This window comes from Equus caballus, chromosome 1, assembly GCF_041296265.1.
Source record: "Equus caballus isolate H_3958 breed thoroughbred chromosome 1, TB-T2T, whole genome shotgun sequence".
In the NCBI taxonomy this organism is placed as follows: Eukaryota; Metazoa; Chordata; class Mammalia; order Perissodactyla; family Equidae; genus Equus; species Equus caballus.
Window position 1 is genome coordinate 55,379,286 of NC_091684.1, and position 18,168 is coordinate 55,397,453.

The 18,168-nt window shown below is 36.4% G+C and overlaps 1 pseudogene; it reads left to right on the plus strand.

Annotated features, from left to right (window-relative positions):
• Nucleotides 1-519: 519 nt before the first annotated feature.
• LOC138918193 (tigger transposable element-derived protein 1-like) lies at nt 520-14,579 on the plus strand (annotated as a pseudogene).
• The last annotated feature ends 3,589 nt before the right edge of the window (nt 14,580-18,168 follow it).

Consider the following 18,168-nt stretch of genomic DNA (forward strand, 5'->3'; position numbering starts at 1 on the left):
AATCTGATTTCCTAGGATATCACAGCATTGGTCTAAAATCTAGTCGCACTAATATTTAAAAACCATATTTCCAATGTTTTCATCCACTTCTCATATAATAAGATCTCTAGCCTCAAGCAATGTCTTATACGTGACAATAAACAATGCCTGTAGACTCCCACAGAAGCCCACTCTTACTCTGGCCTACCTTTAAGATGGATCTGACAAGTAGTTACTGTTGGCATCTTTTGGCTGATATTTGGTACCTAGAATCTAGGTTCTTTGCACCTGGTTTGACCTCTGCTCACAGACACCAGTGCCCTTCAGAGCCCAAAGAACCAAAGTAAAATTCAGAAGCCTAAGAGAACCTGGTGTGGCAAAACCTCTTTATGATCCATGCAGAAGGGGGGACAAAAAACGTAATAAAATTGATGGGAAACACTTACATTGACTTGGTATTTATCCATCACTCTTCAGAATCCTCTCAGATACAACCTCATTTAATCCTCACAATAGCCATGTATGCAGAGTTTAGGCACCATGACCATGGGTTCAGAGGTAAGGGATGAGTTCCTTACGCTTTTATTTTCTTTTTTGTTCTCAACCTAAATTAGATATATTTTCTGAGGGTTGATCAGAGTTATAATCCATTTATATATGACAGCACTGTTAGTATGTATCACCCACCATTGCTCTGATGTAATAAACACACTTCCTTAAAAAGAGAATCTAACAGACTCTTTTAATTAGTTATCCTTCGATGTTTAAGACACCTTATAGAAGCCTGGACACATTCTTTAAAAGAAAAAAAATGGAAAATTGAGACCAATTCCAGCAAAATATATTGATCCTCCCACCAGTATGTGTGAGTCTTCCTTTAGCTTAGACTAAGATCACAACCCAAAGGAACGCTGTTTTCTCTTTCCTTCTCTTCCTCCTTCCCATCTTACCTCCCTCTTACTCTTGTTTTCTCTTCCCTCCACATGTGTATTGCAATAGTTAACGACACTGGCAAACATTTATATATTATTACGTTTCAGGCATTGATGTAAGGCTGTCCACATATTGATTCACGTGATCCTCAAGATAACATTATGAAGTAGGTATGATTATTACTTTTTTATAGTTTTTAAAATTTTTTTCTTTTTTCTTTTTTTTTCCTTAAAGATTGGCACCTGGGCTAACAACTGTTGCCAATCTTTTTTGTTTGTTTGTTTTTAAGGATTGGCACCTGGACTAACAACTGATGACAATCTTTTTTTCTTTTTCTTTTTCTTTTTTTCTGCTTTATCTCCCCAACCTCCCCTGAACACAGTTGTATATCTTAGTTGCAGGTCCTTCTAGTTGTGGGATGTGGGACGCCACCTCAACGTAGCCTGACGAGAGGTGCCATGTCCGCCGAGGATCCAAACCCTGGGCCACCGCAGCAGAGTGCGCGAACTTAACCACTCGGCCACAGAGCCGGCCCCTCTTTTTTCTTTTCTTTTTAATTTTTTTATTGCAGTAACATTGGATTATAATATTACATAACTTTCAGATGTACATCGTAATATATTTTGAATTTTGTGCAGATTACATCATGTTCACCACCCAAAGACTAATTATAATCCATCACCATGCATGGGAGCCGAATCATCCCTTTTGCCCTCCTCCCTCCTCCCTTCCCCTCTGGTAACCACCAATCCAATCTCTGTTGCTATGTGTTTGTTTGTCATTATTTTTATCTTCTACTTATGAGTGAGATCACATGGTATTTGACTTTCTCCCTCTGACTTATTTCACTTAGCATAATTCCCTCAAGGACCATCCATGTTGTCACAAATGGCCAGATTTCATCATTTCTTATGGCTGAGTAGTATCCTATTGTGTATATATACCACATCTTCTTTATCCATTCATTGGTTGATGGGGACCTAGGTTGCTTCCAAGTCTTGGCTATTGTGAATAATGCTGCAAAGAACATAGGGGTGCATGTATCTTTATGCATTAGTGTTTTCAAGTTCTTTGGATAAATACCCAGAAGTGGAATAGTTGGATCATATGGCAGAACGATTCTTAATTTTCTGAGGATACTCCATAATGCTTCCCATAGTGGCTGCACCAGTTTACACTCCCACCAGCATTGTACGAGGGTTCTCTTCTCTCCACACCCTCTTCAACACTTGTTTCCTCTCTTGTTAATTATAACCATTCTGACTGGAGTGAGGTGATATTTTATTGTAGTTTTGACTTGCATTTCCCTCATAGTTAATGATTTTGAACATGTTTTCATATGCCTGTTGGCAATCTGTATATCTTCTTTGGAGAAATCTCTGTTCAGATCACCCATTTTTTAATTGGGTTGTTGGTGTTTTTGTTGTTGAGACGTATGAGTTCTTTGTATATTTTGGATACTAACCCGTTATCTGATATATGGTTTGCCAATATATTCTCCCAATTGTTAGGCTGCCTTTTCATTTGGTTGATGGTTTCCTTGGCTGTGCAGAAGCTTTATAGTTTGATGTACTTCCATTTGTTTGTTTCTTCTTTTGTTTCCCTTGCCTGATCAGACATGGAACTTGAAAATATGCTGCTGAGACCTATGTGAAAGAGCATGCTGCCTATGCTTTCTTCTAGAAGTTCCATGGTTTCAGGTCTTACATTCAAGTCTTTAATCCATTTTGAGTTGATTTTTGTTCATGGTGTAAGATAATTGTCTACTTTCATTCTTTTGCACCTGGCTGTCCAGTATTCCCAACAGCATTTATTCAAGAGACTCTCCTTTCTCCATCGTACGCTCTTGGCTCCCTTGTCAGAAATTAGGTGTCCATAAATGGGTGGGTTTAATTCTGGGCTCTTGATTCTGTTCCATTGATCTGTGTGTCTGTTTTTGTGCCAGTACCATGCTGTCTTGTTTACTATGGCTTTATAGTATATTTTGAAGTCAGGTAGTGTGATACTTCCAGCTTTGTTCTTTTTCCTCAGGATTCCTTTTGGTATTTGGGGTCTTTTGTTGCTCCATATAAATTTTAGGATTCTTTGTTCTATTTCTGTGAAAAATGTTGTTGGAACTTTGATTGGGATTGCATTGAATCTATAGATTGTTTTAGGAAGTATGGACATTTTAACAATGTTAATTCTTCCAATCCAAGAGCACAGAATATTTTTCCATTTCTTTGTGTCTTCTTCATTTCTTTCAACAATATTTTATAGTTTTGGGTATACAGATCTTTCACCTCTTTAGTTAAGTTTATTCCTAGATATTTTATTCTTTTTATTGCAATTGTAAATGGGATTATATTCTTAATTTCTCTTTCTACTACTTCGTTGTTAGTGTATAGAAACACAACTGATTTTTGTATGTTGATTTTGTATCCTGTGGCTTGACTCTATTCATGTATTATTTCTAAAAGTTTTTTAGTGGAATCTTTAGGGTTTTCTATATATAAAATCATGTCATCTGCCAATAGTGACAGTTTCACTTCTTCTTTTACAATTTGTATCCCTTTTATTTCTTTTGCTTGCCTGATTGCTCTGGCTAGGACTTCCAATACTATGTTAAATAAGAGTGGTGAAAGTGGCATCCTTGTCTGGTTCCTGTTCTTAGAGGCATAGCCTTCAGTTTTTCTCCATTGAGAATGATATTAGGTGTGGGTTTGTCATATATGGCCTTTATTATGTTGAGGCATTTTCCTTCTATACCCATTTTATTTAGAGTCTTTGTCTTAAATGGATGCTGCATCTTGTCAAATGCTTTCTCTGCATCTATTGAGATGATCATGTGATTTTTATTCTTCATATTGTTAATGTAGTGTATCACGTTGATTGATTTGTGGATGTTGAACCATCCCTGCATCCCTGAAATAAAACCCACTTGATCATGATATATGATCTTTTTAATGTATTGTTGTATTTGATTTGCTAGTATTGTGTTGAGGATTTTTGCATGGATGTTCATCAGTGATATTGGCCTGTAATTTTCTTTTTTTTTCTGTTGTCTTTGTCTGGTTTTGGTATCAGAATAATGTTGGCTTCATAGAATGAGTTAGGCAGCCTCCCCTCCTCTTCAATTTTTTGGAAGAGTTTGAGAAGGATAGGTTTTAAGTGGTTTTTGAATGTTTGGTAGAATTTACCAGGGATGCCATCTGGTTCTGGACTTTTATGTTTTGGGAGGTTTTTGATTACTGTTTCAATCTCTTTACTGGTGATCAGTCTATTCCAATATTCTACATCTTCTTGGTCCAGTTTTGGAAGGTTGTATGTTTCTAAGAATTTATCCATTTCTTCTAGATTATCCAATTTGTTGGCGTATAGCTTTTCATAGTATTCTCTTATAATCTTTTGTATTTGTGAGATGTCTGTTGTAATTTCTCCTCTTTCATTTCTTATTTTATTTATTTGATTGTTCTCTGTTTTTTTCTTGGTGAGTCTAGCTAGAGGTTTGTCAATTTTGTTTATCTTTTCAAAGAACCAGCCCTTGTTTTCATTATGGTTTATTTTGGGCTTTTCTTGTTTGTTGAGGTAGGCCTGAATTGCTATAAACTTCCCTCTTAGAACTGCTTTTGCTGTATCCCATAGATTTTGGCATGTTGTATTTTCATTTTCATTTGTCTCCAGGTATTTTTGGTGCTGCCTTTGATTTCTTCATTGACCAAATCGTTGTTCATTAGCATTTACTTTAATCTCCACATTTTTGTGGCTTTTCTGATTTTCTTCCTGTAGTTGATTTCTAGGTTCATACCTTTGTGGTCGGAAAAGATACTTGGTATTATTTCAACCTTCTTAAATTTATTGAGACTGGTTTTGTGGCCTAATATGTGATCAATCTTGGAGAATGTTCCATGTACATTTGAAAAGAATGTGTATTCTGTGGTTTTTGGATGGATTGTTCTATATATATCTACTAAATCTATCTGGTCTAGTGTGCTGTTTAAGGCCAATGTTTCCTGATTGATCTTCTGTTTGGGTGATCTATCCATTGGTGTAAGTGGAATGCTACAGTCCCCTAATAATATTTTTCCTTTTAGGCTGTTAATAATTGCTTTATATATTTAGATGTTCCTATGTTGAGTGCACAGATGTGTACAAGTGTTATAGTCTCTTGTTGGATTGTTCCCTTTATCATTATGTAGTGCCCTTCTTTGTCTCTTGTTACAGTTTTTGTTTTAAAGTCTATTTTGTCTGATATAAGTATTGCTACCCCCACTTTCTTTTATTTGCCATTTGCATGGATTATCTTTTTTCCATCCTTTCACATTCAGTTTGTGAGTGTCTTTAGGTCTGAAGTATGTGTCTTGCATGCAGCACATATATGAACTTTTTTTTTTTTTTTTTATCCAATCAGCCACCCTATGTCTTTTGACTGGAACACTTAGTCCATTGACATTTGAAGCAGCTATTGATAAAAAAGTATCTATTGCCATTTTGTAACTTTTTTTTCTGAGTGTTTTAGTAGTTCTTCTCTGTATCTTTCTTCTTCTCTTGCTTTCTTCCCTTGTGGCTTGACGGCTTTCTTTAGTAATATGTTTGATTTCGTTCTTCTTACTTATTTTTTTTTTATTTTAGGTTTCTTATTTGTGATTACCATGAAGTTCCCATAGAATTTTCTACGTATATAGCAATCTATATTGAGTTGATAGTCTCTTTAGCTTGACGTCTTTCTAAAAGCTCCACTCTTCTACATCCCTCCGCCTACATTTTATGTTTTTAAATTATATCTAATCTCTTGTTTTTTGTGTGTCTATCCATTACCCTTTTATCATTGAAATAGGTAATTTTAGTACTTTTGTCCTTTAACCTATATATTATCTTCATAGGTGGTTAATCTGCTACCTTTACTGTATTTTTGCCTTTACCAGTGATTTTATTGCCTGGTTGTTGCTGTTGTTGTTTTTCTTTTTTGGTAATTTTCTTATCCCTATGTGTGGTCTTCTCTTTCCCACTTAAATAAGTCCCTTCAACATTTCTTTTAGAACTGGTTTCTTGATGATAAACTTCTTTAATTTTTGCTTGTCTAGGAAGCTCTTTATCTCTCCTTCCATTCTGAATGATAACCTCACTGAATAAAGTATTCTTGGCTGTAGGTTTTTTCCTTTCAGTACTTTAAATATGTCATGCCACTCTCTTCTACCCTGTAGGATTTCAGCTGAAAAGTCCACCAATAGCCTTATGGACTTTCCTTTGTATGTCATTTGTTGCTTTTCTCTTGCTGCTTTTAGGAGTCTCTCTTTATCTTTAATTTTGGACCTTTTAATTATAATTTGTCTTGGTGTGGGCTTGTATGTGTTCATCTTGTTTGGTGCTCTCTGTGCTTCCTGTCCTTGGACGTCTGTCTCCTTACTTAGGTTAGGAGAGTTTTCAGCTATTATTTTTTCAAATAAATTCTCTGTCCCTTTGTCTCTTATCCTTCTTGAACACCTATAATATAAATGTTAGCATGCTTGATATTGTCCCACAGTTCCCTTAGACTCTTCTTATTTTGTCTAATTCTTTTTCCTTTTATCTGTTCAGCTTGGGTGATTTCCTCTAGTCTTTCTTCCAGCTCCCTGATCTGTTCTTCTGTATCATCTACTCTTTTAGTGACTCCCTCTAGTGAATTTTTCATTTCCAGTATTGTATTCTTCATTTCTGATTGTTTCTTTGTTATATTTTCCAATTCTTTGTTGACATTCTCACTGTGTTCATCTGGTCTTCTCCAAATATCAGTGAGCATCCTTATGAGTTTTTGGTTGAACTCTTTGGCAGGTAGATTGCTTATTTCTATTTCATTTAGTTCTTTTTCTGGGAATTTGTCATGTTTCCTTGCTTTGAATGTATTCCTTTGCCTCCTCATTATGCCTCTTTCTTTCTGCTTTTATCTATGTATTACACGAGTCAGCTATGTCTCCTGATCTTGGAGAAGATGCCTTTTGAGGCCCAGCAGTGTGCTTCCTCTCCTCACCAGTCAAGATGATCCAGGAGTGACCCCTGTGTGGGCTACTTGTGTCCTTCTGTTGTGGTAGGGTTGCTCTTAACTGCAGGTACCCAGGGAAGTCTAGTCTTTCCCTCCTTGGCCAGCTGTTTGTAAATTGGTTTTGGGAATCCCCAGCACCATTGGCTACAAGGTCTAATAGCACACTATAGTTGCAGTTTTCCTGATAATTGAGTAAATACCTGGTGTAGCTGGTTGCTAGGCTCAGGGACCTACAGCTGCTGTAGGCCTCAGGCTTGAAAAGCTGTTGTCAGCTCTCTTAGAATTGTAGCTAAGTGTGACTGGCCCTATGCGCAGGAGCATCCAATCATTTCCAGCTTTGAAAGGTGGGGCAGATCCTCTTTGTGGCTGTTTGTGAAGCACATATCTTCTGCCATTGATAAGCCCCACCCCCCACAGGTCCACACACACCACCAACACAGCCCTGGTCCCTGCACACTTCCCAACCCCCTGGAGGGTACCCAGTTGCCCCACTGCAGAGGCCCCCACCTCTCCATCACCACTCCCCACAGTTCACCTGGTCCTCACACAGGCCCTGCCCCACAGAAGTGGTCACAGTCACCTGCCTGTAGAAGATCAAGGCACCCAGTCTATGCAGGCTGACAAGTAGCCTGAGGGCTTGCTGTTGGGTGGGACTGGTCCCTAGGGCAGGCTGCCTGCCCTGGCTGAACTGGATTAAATCTGTGCTCTAGTGAGTGTCACAGATCCCTGGGCTATCAGACCAGAGGAAGAATTTCAATGATGTCTGCCAGCATGCCTGTGCTATGTCATAACAATGGCTGCCACAAACATCTTAGTCTCTGGAGAGGTCTGACCTCTCACTGAGATGCACTCAGAGCCTACCAGGTGAGTCTCTTTTCACCAAAGGACCAAACAGCTTTCTTTTTGGTGATTTTAGGTTGTTCTGTAAGATGGGTGAATTTGTGCATGGGCCCTTTAAGACCTGGGATTTTTGGCTTTCATCTGATAGCTTTTCTGGGGGTATTCCCTGTTGCAGTTAATAGTCAGTGAAGCCAAATAGTAGGGCACTCATCTCAGTTGTGCTGAGTCTGACGGATGCTCATAGTGGTAACATGCCCCCATTCAGGTCCCAACTCCTCCAGGGAGGGCTGTGTACCTTAGGATGGCTCACTGTGAAGCTCCATGGCTTGTGAAGGTGGCTTTTATCTCTCTGGAAGGAATTTCTGCCTCTTTCACCTCTATCAGGACTGTCCCTTATTGTGGGGGTTCTTTTTATTCAGTTTTCAGTTTTATCTCCAGGGTAATTTTTCCAAGAATAATTGTACCCTGGTTGTGTTTGTAGAGGGAGGTAAGTTCAGAGTCTGCCTATGTCAGCTTCTTGACAAGATCTCAAGTTCCTTACTCTTAAGGCTCTCTTTTTTCACTCCTCTCTCTTGAATATCCTGGGTATAATGAGTTCTCTCCACTCAGAATGGGATGGAAATTTAATATCTCCAAGCATTGCTCAACTTCAAATATCTGGAATTTGCTCTAACCCCACAGCACCTGCTCTGGATTACCTCTCTCTTGGTCTCACCTTGAGCATGCATAGCTCAAATTTCAGCAAAGGATTCTTAGGGGAGCCCCCACACATTCTTCTGGATCTCAATCTCTACCCAGTCCTCTCCTCCATACTTGGCCTCCCATTCTAGCCCCTTCAATGATTCTGACTGCTGATATTTGCTTCCTGAGCTCAGAAGGATCACAGCCATTGGTTAGGAAATATTCCCGAGGCAGAGAACCTGACCAATTATAGTGCTCATCCTGTAAGTTTCCCTTTTACCCCAAATTGAAGCCTAGGTTGGCCAATTTCCCAATGCCTAAAAGCAGTTACTGCAGAGATTTTGTCCATTTTACAATTGTTTGTTAGTCCAGTACCAGTCTTTCTTGGCTGGAAATATAGTCTCTTATAAGTAAGAAATAATTTCACTGAAATTCTTTCTCTCCAAATTATTGGAAGAATGAAGGGTTCCAAATGGGTAAAATTCTATAACTTTTCTTCATTTTATTCTGTTAAAATCACTGCACTAAATGCAAATGTCACTTGGATGTGTTTAAAAGCATTTGTAAGTATACTGTGTTTAATAACCTGAAGGACAGGGGCTGGGATATATACGTTGTTTAATATCCAGGTCTTGGCACAGAGCCCAGCACTTTAGACACTCAGTAATATTTGGTAAATAATTAATTGAATGTATAAGTAAATTTTCCTCAAAATTTTTACATGCAAAATAAATGTTAAGATAATAAATTGTTTAGCCAGTCTTTGGAGATAATATTTTTCTTTTTCTGAACTTTAGGATTTTCTACTAAGAGTGTAGGCTGAGAAATGCAGCAATTGTGGCTTAGTGTCAGAACAACATTAGGAAGTTTTTCCATGGTAAAGCATTATTTAGTAAAGAAGGCTAGGGGGACATGGAAGCTGTTGAAAATTTAAAATCAGAGGCTTTAAATCACATTTCCTTATTGATATGGTATTTTTAATAACTCTAATGGCATTTTTTTACTCATATGGCATCCACTCACATGGCTGGAAATGTAGAGTCCAATTCTAAATATCCTTGGTCTTGTTTAATTGTAGATTTTGTCTTCCTTAAAACTTCTATGACTTGCTCAAGGTCATAGGGTAATAAAGATGTGGCTGGAATTGGAAATACCTGCATGGAGGTATTGCAATTGTATATACATATCAGAATTACTCTGTAAAATTTATAGGTATTCAATTTGCACAAGAACAACACTGGCTGTGTAGTCAAGTTTAACAGAGAAATCATTGCTCTTAAAATACTTAAGAATTAAGAACCTTGAGAAGATCTATGCATCCAAGATTATATTTTTAACTGCATTATCTGATTCAAATGCATTTATAATAAGACTTAATAAGAGGCTTGGAATAAGGGAAAAAAATGTCAAAATTAGAATTAGAGAAATAGACTTCAAGCTTTGTTGCTCCTTGATTTTTGTGTGACATGAATTTTTTGTGACCTTAAGCAAATTTTAAAATGTTTCTTTAGTGTTTTTTCATGTTTAGTGTGAGGATTAAACCAAATAATACATTTGAGAAAACTTAATAGATTTGTTCAACACGTGTTTATAGAATGAATAAATGAATACATATGAGATATATATATCAAAAGCAATTCAAAAGGTAAATTCTTAATATTACTTATGCTGAATGCCTCTAGAAGTTAATTCTTGATATGTCTTAAACAGTTCACATTTATGAACAAAATAGAGTATTGTAATCATCCGGTGAATTATTTTTGCCTTGAATATTTACAAGAAATAATTATCTAATCTAAATGTAGAAAATTTCCTATGCAAAGTTCCATTTTCCTTTGTATATTCATAATCACAACATCTCATCCTGCTGAAGTCATCTTCAAAGGATCTTCTAGGGATGTTAAGACCTTAGCCCCAGCCAATTTTGACAAACATAAAGTAGTGGTATCAAGAAGTCAATTCAAATGATACTATCGCATAAACAGTGAGAGAGTACTTTAAATGTGACACTTTGATTATATAAAAGGCTTAAACAGAAACGTTAAAAATCTGAAGTTGAGGACCCATAACTAAAAATGCACAGCTAGGTACCAGGGGGCTTTGGGGAGAAAAAGGAAAAATAAAATCTTAAAAAAAAAAAAATAACAACCAAACCAAAACAAAACCTAAATTTTATTCTAAAAATAACCTTAGCCAATATCAAAAATGAAAGGAAAAATACAGTCTACACGGAGGTAAACTTAAAAAAAACAAGAAGAGTGATAGAAAGAAAAACTCACTAAAACGTTTCAGTTCTTTTCTTGAATTTTCTTTAATCATTTTGTTTAGAAAGGCTCTAGGTAGAGCTTTAATTGACATTTCCATGAACTGTCAGCGTTTGTTATCTTTATACATTCCCAACAAATTCTCCCTTCCAACACAAAGCAGGTTTTACTCTCATGAACTTGGAGGAGGGAGCATCATGATATTTCATTGAACCTGCTGATTTTCTTAACCTTTAATTGAGTTCAAAGAAGTTGCTCCTCTGCTCAGGACTTTGCTGTGGCTTTCCATGGCCACATGAGATAGGGATGGCATCAGAGAGGGAAAGGCCATGTCCTCACAGTAGCTTGCAGATCTCCACAGACACATTTTCCCTTTGGGAATGGAGACCTTTTTTGACATAATGGTAATATTCTCTGTCTTCACTGGGTGCTGGTTCCTTTCATGGTTACATGGATTACAATTCAGCCAAAATTTTTCAAAACACATTTAGTTGTATACTTTAAATGAATGTGTCTTATTATGTAGGTTATATCTTGATAAAGTTGAATAGACAGAGAAGAAGGAAGAGAAAAATGAGCAGAAGGAGGAAGGGGAACCCGTGGAGCTCAACTACAATTTGCTTGGCCTTCCTAATGAAAGGTAAAACTGTTGTTATTATTCAGACATTATTGACTAACAAGGAGGTATATATCAACTTACAAGTAACATTGCACAAAGTTTGGACATTATAAAGAATAAAATTAAAGTCACATAGTAACAAACCATTTTGAATTTGGTATATATTACTTTGATATTTTTAATGCTTTTATTTTCTATGATTGCAATGATACTAAATCTAAACTATGTTCTATTTCTTTCTCCTTAATTTTAGTGTTTTTATATCATTCTCAGGGAACAGAGGAACACAGCTCTGGAAGACTCTGAATGCCCAGTATTGGATGTCAGCTCTACAAAATAGGGTACAGACGTCAATCTGACCAGTCAATAATTATTGAGACCAGCTGAATAATCATAAATAGGTCTTCTCCAATTGCAATCACTGTAGCCATCTCTCAAGCAACCGCAATATGAAGTTCTGACTTGCATCTATTGCAATTTTTTTGCTATGATCTATTTGGAGAATCAGTCTCCTTCTTGGCTTTTTCTCAGGAACTATTCCCCAAAAGTCTGAGCTGTTACCTGAGTGTCAGAGAATATTCTGCTACTAGCAGGCATAATAGTGGAGAAAGCGATTTAGGGAAAACATACACTGACTCTTCTCTTTACATTATATTGCCAGAAGAGTACATCCATAACATTTTCAGTTATGACATGTCCCATTGGACTCATCCACATACTGGAAAAATTTACCTCAGAGTCTAGCTATTATTGTGAGACAATTTAATTTTTGCAAAATAATTCTTTCTAAAATTTCTAAAGTAAATCTTTAAATTCTTAATATATTTTTCCTAAAAGTAATTTCTACAGACACTATATAAACACATAAAGTTTTATTTTTCAAAAAAAATTGAGTGTATTTTATGCTATATTCTGGTGATGTCTGTTTCACTAGAAAAATTCATGTTATTCAGGATGTGACGCAGAGAAATATTAAGAGTTACCTCTAAACTGACTTGTATCAGAGATCTCATCCATTATCACTCATTGCTTCCTTGAGTTTCTAGTGATTAATCATGTCTAATTATTTATTGATTACAGGCATAGCTCACTTTTATTGCTCTTCGCTTTCTTGTGCTTCAGAGATATGCAGTTTGTACAAATTGAAAGTTTGTGACAGTCCTGTCAAACAAGTCCATTGGCACTGTTTTTCCAACAGCATTTGCTCACTTCATGTCTCTCAGTCATGATGTGGTAATTTTTACAATATGTCAAGCTTATTAATTCTTATTATATTTGTTATGGTGACCTGTGATCAGTGATCATTGATGTTTCTATTGTAATTGTTTTGGGGCGCCACTCTCTGCACCCATGTAAGAGTTAATCATTAAATATTGTGTGTGTTCTGACTGCTCCACCGACTGGCTCTTCCTCCTCTCTCTCCCTCTCACCCAGCCTCCCTATTCCTTGAGACCCAGCAATTTTGAAATTAGGCCAATTAATAACCCTACTGTGGTCTCTAAGTGTTCAAGTGAAAGGAAGTGTCTCATGTCTCTCACTTTAAATCAAAAGCTAGAAATGATTAAGCTTAGTGTGGAAGACATGTCAAAAGCTGAAATAAGCTGAAAGCTAGGCCTCTTGCACCAAACAGTTACCCAAGTTGTGAATGCAAAGGAAAAGTTCTTGAAGGAAATTGAAAGTCCTATTCCAGTGAACACACAAATGATGAGAAAGAGAAACAGCCTTATTGCTGATAGGGAGAAAATTTTAGTAGTCTGGATGGAAGATCAAACCAGCCACAACATTTCTTTAAGCCAAAGCCTATTTCAGAGCCAGGCCCTAACTCTCATCAATTCTATGAAGGCTGAGAGAAGTGGGGAAGCTTCAGAAGAAAAGTTGGAAGCTGGCAGAGGTTGGTTCATGAGGTTTAAGGAAAGAAGCTGTCTCCATAACATGAAGGTACAAAGTAAAGCAGCAAGTGCTGATGTAGAAGCTGCAGCAAGTTATCCAGAAGATCTAGCTAAGATAATTCATGAAGGTGGGTACAGTGAACAACAGATTTCCAATGCAGATGAAACAGCCTTATATTGGGAGAAAATGTCATCTAGAACTTTCATAGTTAGAGAGGAGAAGTCCTTGCTTAGTGTCAAAACTTCAAAAGACAGCCTGACTCCCTTGGTAGGAGCTAACACAGCTGGTGACTTTAAAATGAAGCCAATGCTCATTTACCATTCTGAAAATCCTGGGGCCCTTAAGACTTATGCTAAATCTACTCTACCCATGCTCTATAATTGGAACAACAAAGCCTGGATGACAGCACATCCGTTTACAACATGGTTTACTGAATATTTTAAGTCCACTGTTGAGACTTCCTGCTCAGAAAAAATGATTCCTTTCAAAATATTACTGCTCATTGACAACGTACCTGGTCACCCAAGAGCTCTGATGGAGATGTACAATGAGATTAACGTCATTTTCATGCCTGCTAACACAACATCCATTCTGCAGCCCATGGATTAAGGAGCAATTTTGACTTTCAAGCTTATTATTTAAGAAATACATTTTGCAAAGCTATACTTGCCATAGATGGTGATTCCTCTGATGGAGCTGGCAAAGTAAATTGAAAACCTTCTGGAAAGAATTTACCATTCTAGATGGCATTAAGAACCTTCATGATTCATGGGAAGAAGTCAAAAAAACAACATTAACGGGAATTTGGAAAAAGTTGATTCCAACCTTCACGGATGACTTTGAGGGATTCAAGACTTCCGCAGAGGAAGTAATTGCAGATGTGGTGGAAACGGGCAAGAGAACTAGAATAAGAAGTGGATCCTGAAGATGTGACTGAATAGCTGCAATCTCATGATAAAACTTTAGTGGTTGAGGAGTTGCTTCTTATGGATGAGCAAAGAAAGTGGTTTCTTGAGATGGAGTCTACCCCTGGAGAAGCTGCTGTGAAGATAGTTGAAAAACAACAGAGAGTTTAGAGTATTACATAAACTTAGTTGCTAAAGCAGGGTTTGAGAGGATTAGCTCCAATTTTGAAAGAAGTCCTATTGTGGGTAAAATGCGATCAAACAGCATCACATGCTGTAGAGAAAACATTCATGAAAGGAAGAGTCAATCAATGCGTCAAACTTCACTGTTGTCTTACTTTAAGAAATTGCCACAGCCACCCCAACCTTCAGCAATCACCACCCTGATCAGTCAGCAGCCATCAACATTGAGGCAAGACCCCCTATCAGCAAAAGGATTACAACTCACTGAAGGCTTGGATGATGGGTAGCATTTCTTTTTAATTCAGCTATGTATGTTGTTTCTTTAGATAGAATGTCATGACACACTTAATCGACTAGAGTGTAGTCTAAACACAACTTTTATATGCACTTGGAAACCAAAAAAATCGTGTTATTTGCTTTATTGCAATATTCACTTTGTTGCAGTAGTTTGGAACCTAACCCGCAATATCTCCGAGATATGCCTGTATTTGGAAAATCACATTTATGTTTTCTCTGAGAAGAAAAGAACAAGAAAATAAAGCAAGTTCTCCAGAAAACAAAAGAAGGAGATAGTTTTGAAATTCTTAAACTCATAAAGATGGAATAAAAATTCCATCCATATTTTTTAAAAATTATTTTGCTATCCAAGTACAATGAAAGGACAGGAGTCATTTTCTAAGGTGGCAATGCTTTGGTTAATTACATATTAACAGATTTCAGTAACATTGAGAGCCATGGCCTTTTGAATTGCTATTCCCAATGACATTACTGTTGGAGATATGTCTACCCTGAAGCAGAAACTATTCTAGGAAGAGGTAAGATTACAGTAGAAAAAACGTCGGTGCCATCAGGAAGCTTTACATTCTTCCCCAAGAGATTTCTATAAAAACTCCTTTAGACAGTAGTAAGTAACAGAGCTGGAATGAGAACCTAGATCTTATAATTCGTAATCTCTTTCTCACTCTGTTTTAGATTCGTGTTGTCAAACCTCCTATTAGCACAGGAGGGCATTTCTAAAGGGTGGGAATACAGAGAGGCCATTAATTCGGGCAATTAAAGCAATCAGTCTGCCACCGTTCCCATCCCCTTCCCCTCATTGTTAAATAAGTAGTCCTCTCTTCAGTTATTAAAGGTTCATTCCATGATAACAAAGAAATAACATATCTCTTAAAAACAATCTGGTATGAATAGCTGTAATTAATTCATAAACATTTTAGTAAATTGTTTCTTTATAATTTTTGATATACCCATACTGCTTAGAACAACACTTCTCCCTACAGCCCAAACTTAATAAATATTTGTTGAGTCAATGTTCAGTTTCTCCTACGCTACTAGAAGGATATGGGGTGTATGAAAAGAAAACTAACTGGACGTTTAGGGAATTGAGTAATGCCTTTGCTTCTAATTAGTTTTATGAACATAGGTAAGTCTCTCAAATTTTCTGAATCTCAATTTATTTATATTTAAAATGAAAAGCTGTGCCACATCCCTGGTTATCAAAGTGTGCTGTGCATATGAATCAATCTGGGAAACTTGTTAAAATGCATATTCTGAGGCCTTTTTTTCTTAGAAACTCTGATTCTGTAGGATTTGGATGGAGCCTAGATATCTGCAAATTAAGTAATCACCTAAAGTGAAATTATCTGAGTGTCTGTAGGCAACGGTTAAAAGAACTGAATTAGATGTTCCCTGAAAGTCTTTCCTAATTCTAAAATGCTATGATTTAAAATCCACGCAGAAAAAAAGCATTAGAAAGAATCACTAATCCAAATGTAATTAAAGCCTCATTGCAATTTCATTAGTAAAGTCTTTTTAATTAATAAACTTTATCTTTTAGGAGTGATTTTGGTTCACAGCAAAATTGAGAAGAAAGTACAGAGAGATTCCATGTACTTCCTTTTCCTACACAGGCACCATCTCCCCTACTATCAACATCCCAACTCACCGTGGGACGTTGGTTACAATTGATGAACCTACAGTGACACATCATTATCACGGAAAAGTCTATAGTTTACATTAGGCTTCACTCTTGTTAATGTACATTCTAGGGGTTTTGACAAACGCATAACTACATGTATCCACCGTTTTAGAGAATAATTTCACTGCTCTAAAAAATTCTCTCTGCTCAGAATCAGTCATCTAGTTATAAGTAAAGCTTCATTGCAACTCCATTAGTAAACTTTTAAAACAATTAAAACTGAATCACACTTTAAGTACATCTTAAATTTGTCTTGTATATTGGCATCCTAACAGCGAGCTCTTTAATGTTTTAGTCCTTGTGTTCCAAAAGTTATGCAAGATCTTGATAATCCTAATTAACCCACGTTATTTTTTTATCATGTAATGATAGTGCTATGGAGAAATCGAGTATCAGATGGTGGAGTCAGTTCACCAGACTTAACACATCAGCTGCTCATCATTGCAAGTTTGTTAGCTGTAGAAATTTGAATACCACCAAAAAGAACTACGAGTTTTGCTCCCATAAAAAAAATTTTAATCCTCAAAATTTTCTCAGATGTTCTATAAAGAATTTCTCTGGTTTTCTAAGAAATTATGTCCAGTGTATTCCCAATGATAACTGATAAACCGAAATACCTTGGAGCTTCCTAATTCTGAAGATCACAGAGGTCCAGCTCCTGAGAAATTTCATCGTGCCCCGGCCATCAGCTGGCCAATGTCACCACTTATTCAAAGCAACAGTTTTAAGTCATCTTTGATTCTTCTTTTGATAATATTAGTAAATAAACTGTCAGGAAACAAGGATATGTATCTGTATGTAAAATAACAGTCCGTAGTATTCTCTTAGTATTTTCTCTATTTCATTTTCACATCCTGATCTTTTCTCCATTTTTCTATTCATTGCCATATTGTAAAGTAAGGTTATATGAAATTTAACCTAAGTATACTAAAGATGTTTAGGATACTAAAGATTTTCCTAAGATAGTTAGAAAATATAGCACTTTTGACAGCTCTCTAATCGTAGCAAGATTATTGACTCATAGACTGGAAATACAGCCTAGATATATTCACATGAATAATGAGAATTTTGGGCTCTGATATCTTTTATAGTGGAAGCAAACTGTTTAGAGTGGTTGGTTCTAGAATCAGACTGCCCGTAGCTCCCGTGCTTGATTGCTTTTTACGCTTTGGCAAGTTGTTTCCACCCCCTTTTGATTCAGTTTCTTCATCAGTATAAAGGACATTATCACAATAGTACAGGTAAGGGTCTCTGGACATAAATTAGTGAGCATATAGGAAACCCTGCCTGTCATATCATTTTATAAATTGTAGCTAACACTATTAATTTATTCAAAAGTTAAGCAAAAACATAACTTGTTCTTCTGCAAGTTTCAATAATTCACTGTGGATGGAATTTGAGCTCGATTTATTATTTGTAAGTTGAATATAGGGTTTTGGATATCTTCTGAAGTGCAGGTTACAATTAAATTGCTAATTATAGAGGGTTACTAAAGGTATTTGTGCTGTGTGAAGTATTCAATTATCAGTTCTATTCTGGTTTTTCAATGTCAGCTACAATCCCTCTAAAAAAGTTGAAGTCAGCCTTTATTTTAAAAGTGCTTTAAACATTTTACTGAAATAATTTAATGTATTGGTATTAATGGAATTCTCATGATACAGAGGAATAAATGGGCTGTTAAGAATATTGAAAGAATTAGGGAGCAGTGGATTTAAAGCACCCTCTTCAACTTTCCTCAGACATTATAAATGTAACCATTAATATGCAGTTGCCTACTAAAGTTCAGCGTACTTGAAAGATCTTCTTTTTTCCTTTTATGATTTAGAAATGGTAGATACAATATGTTGAAAGAATAAGCCTTGGTTTTTAATATGTGAAAGTACTCCCAAATCATAACT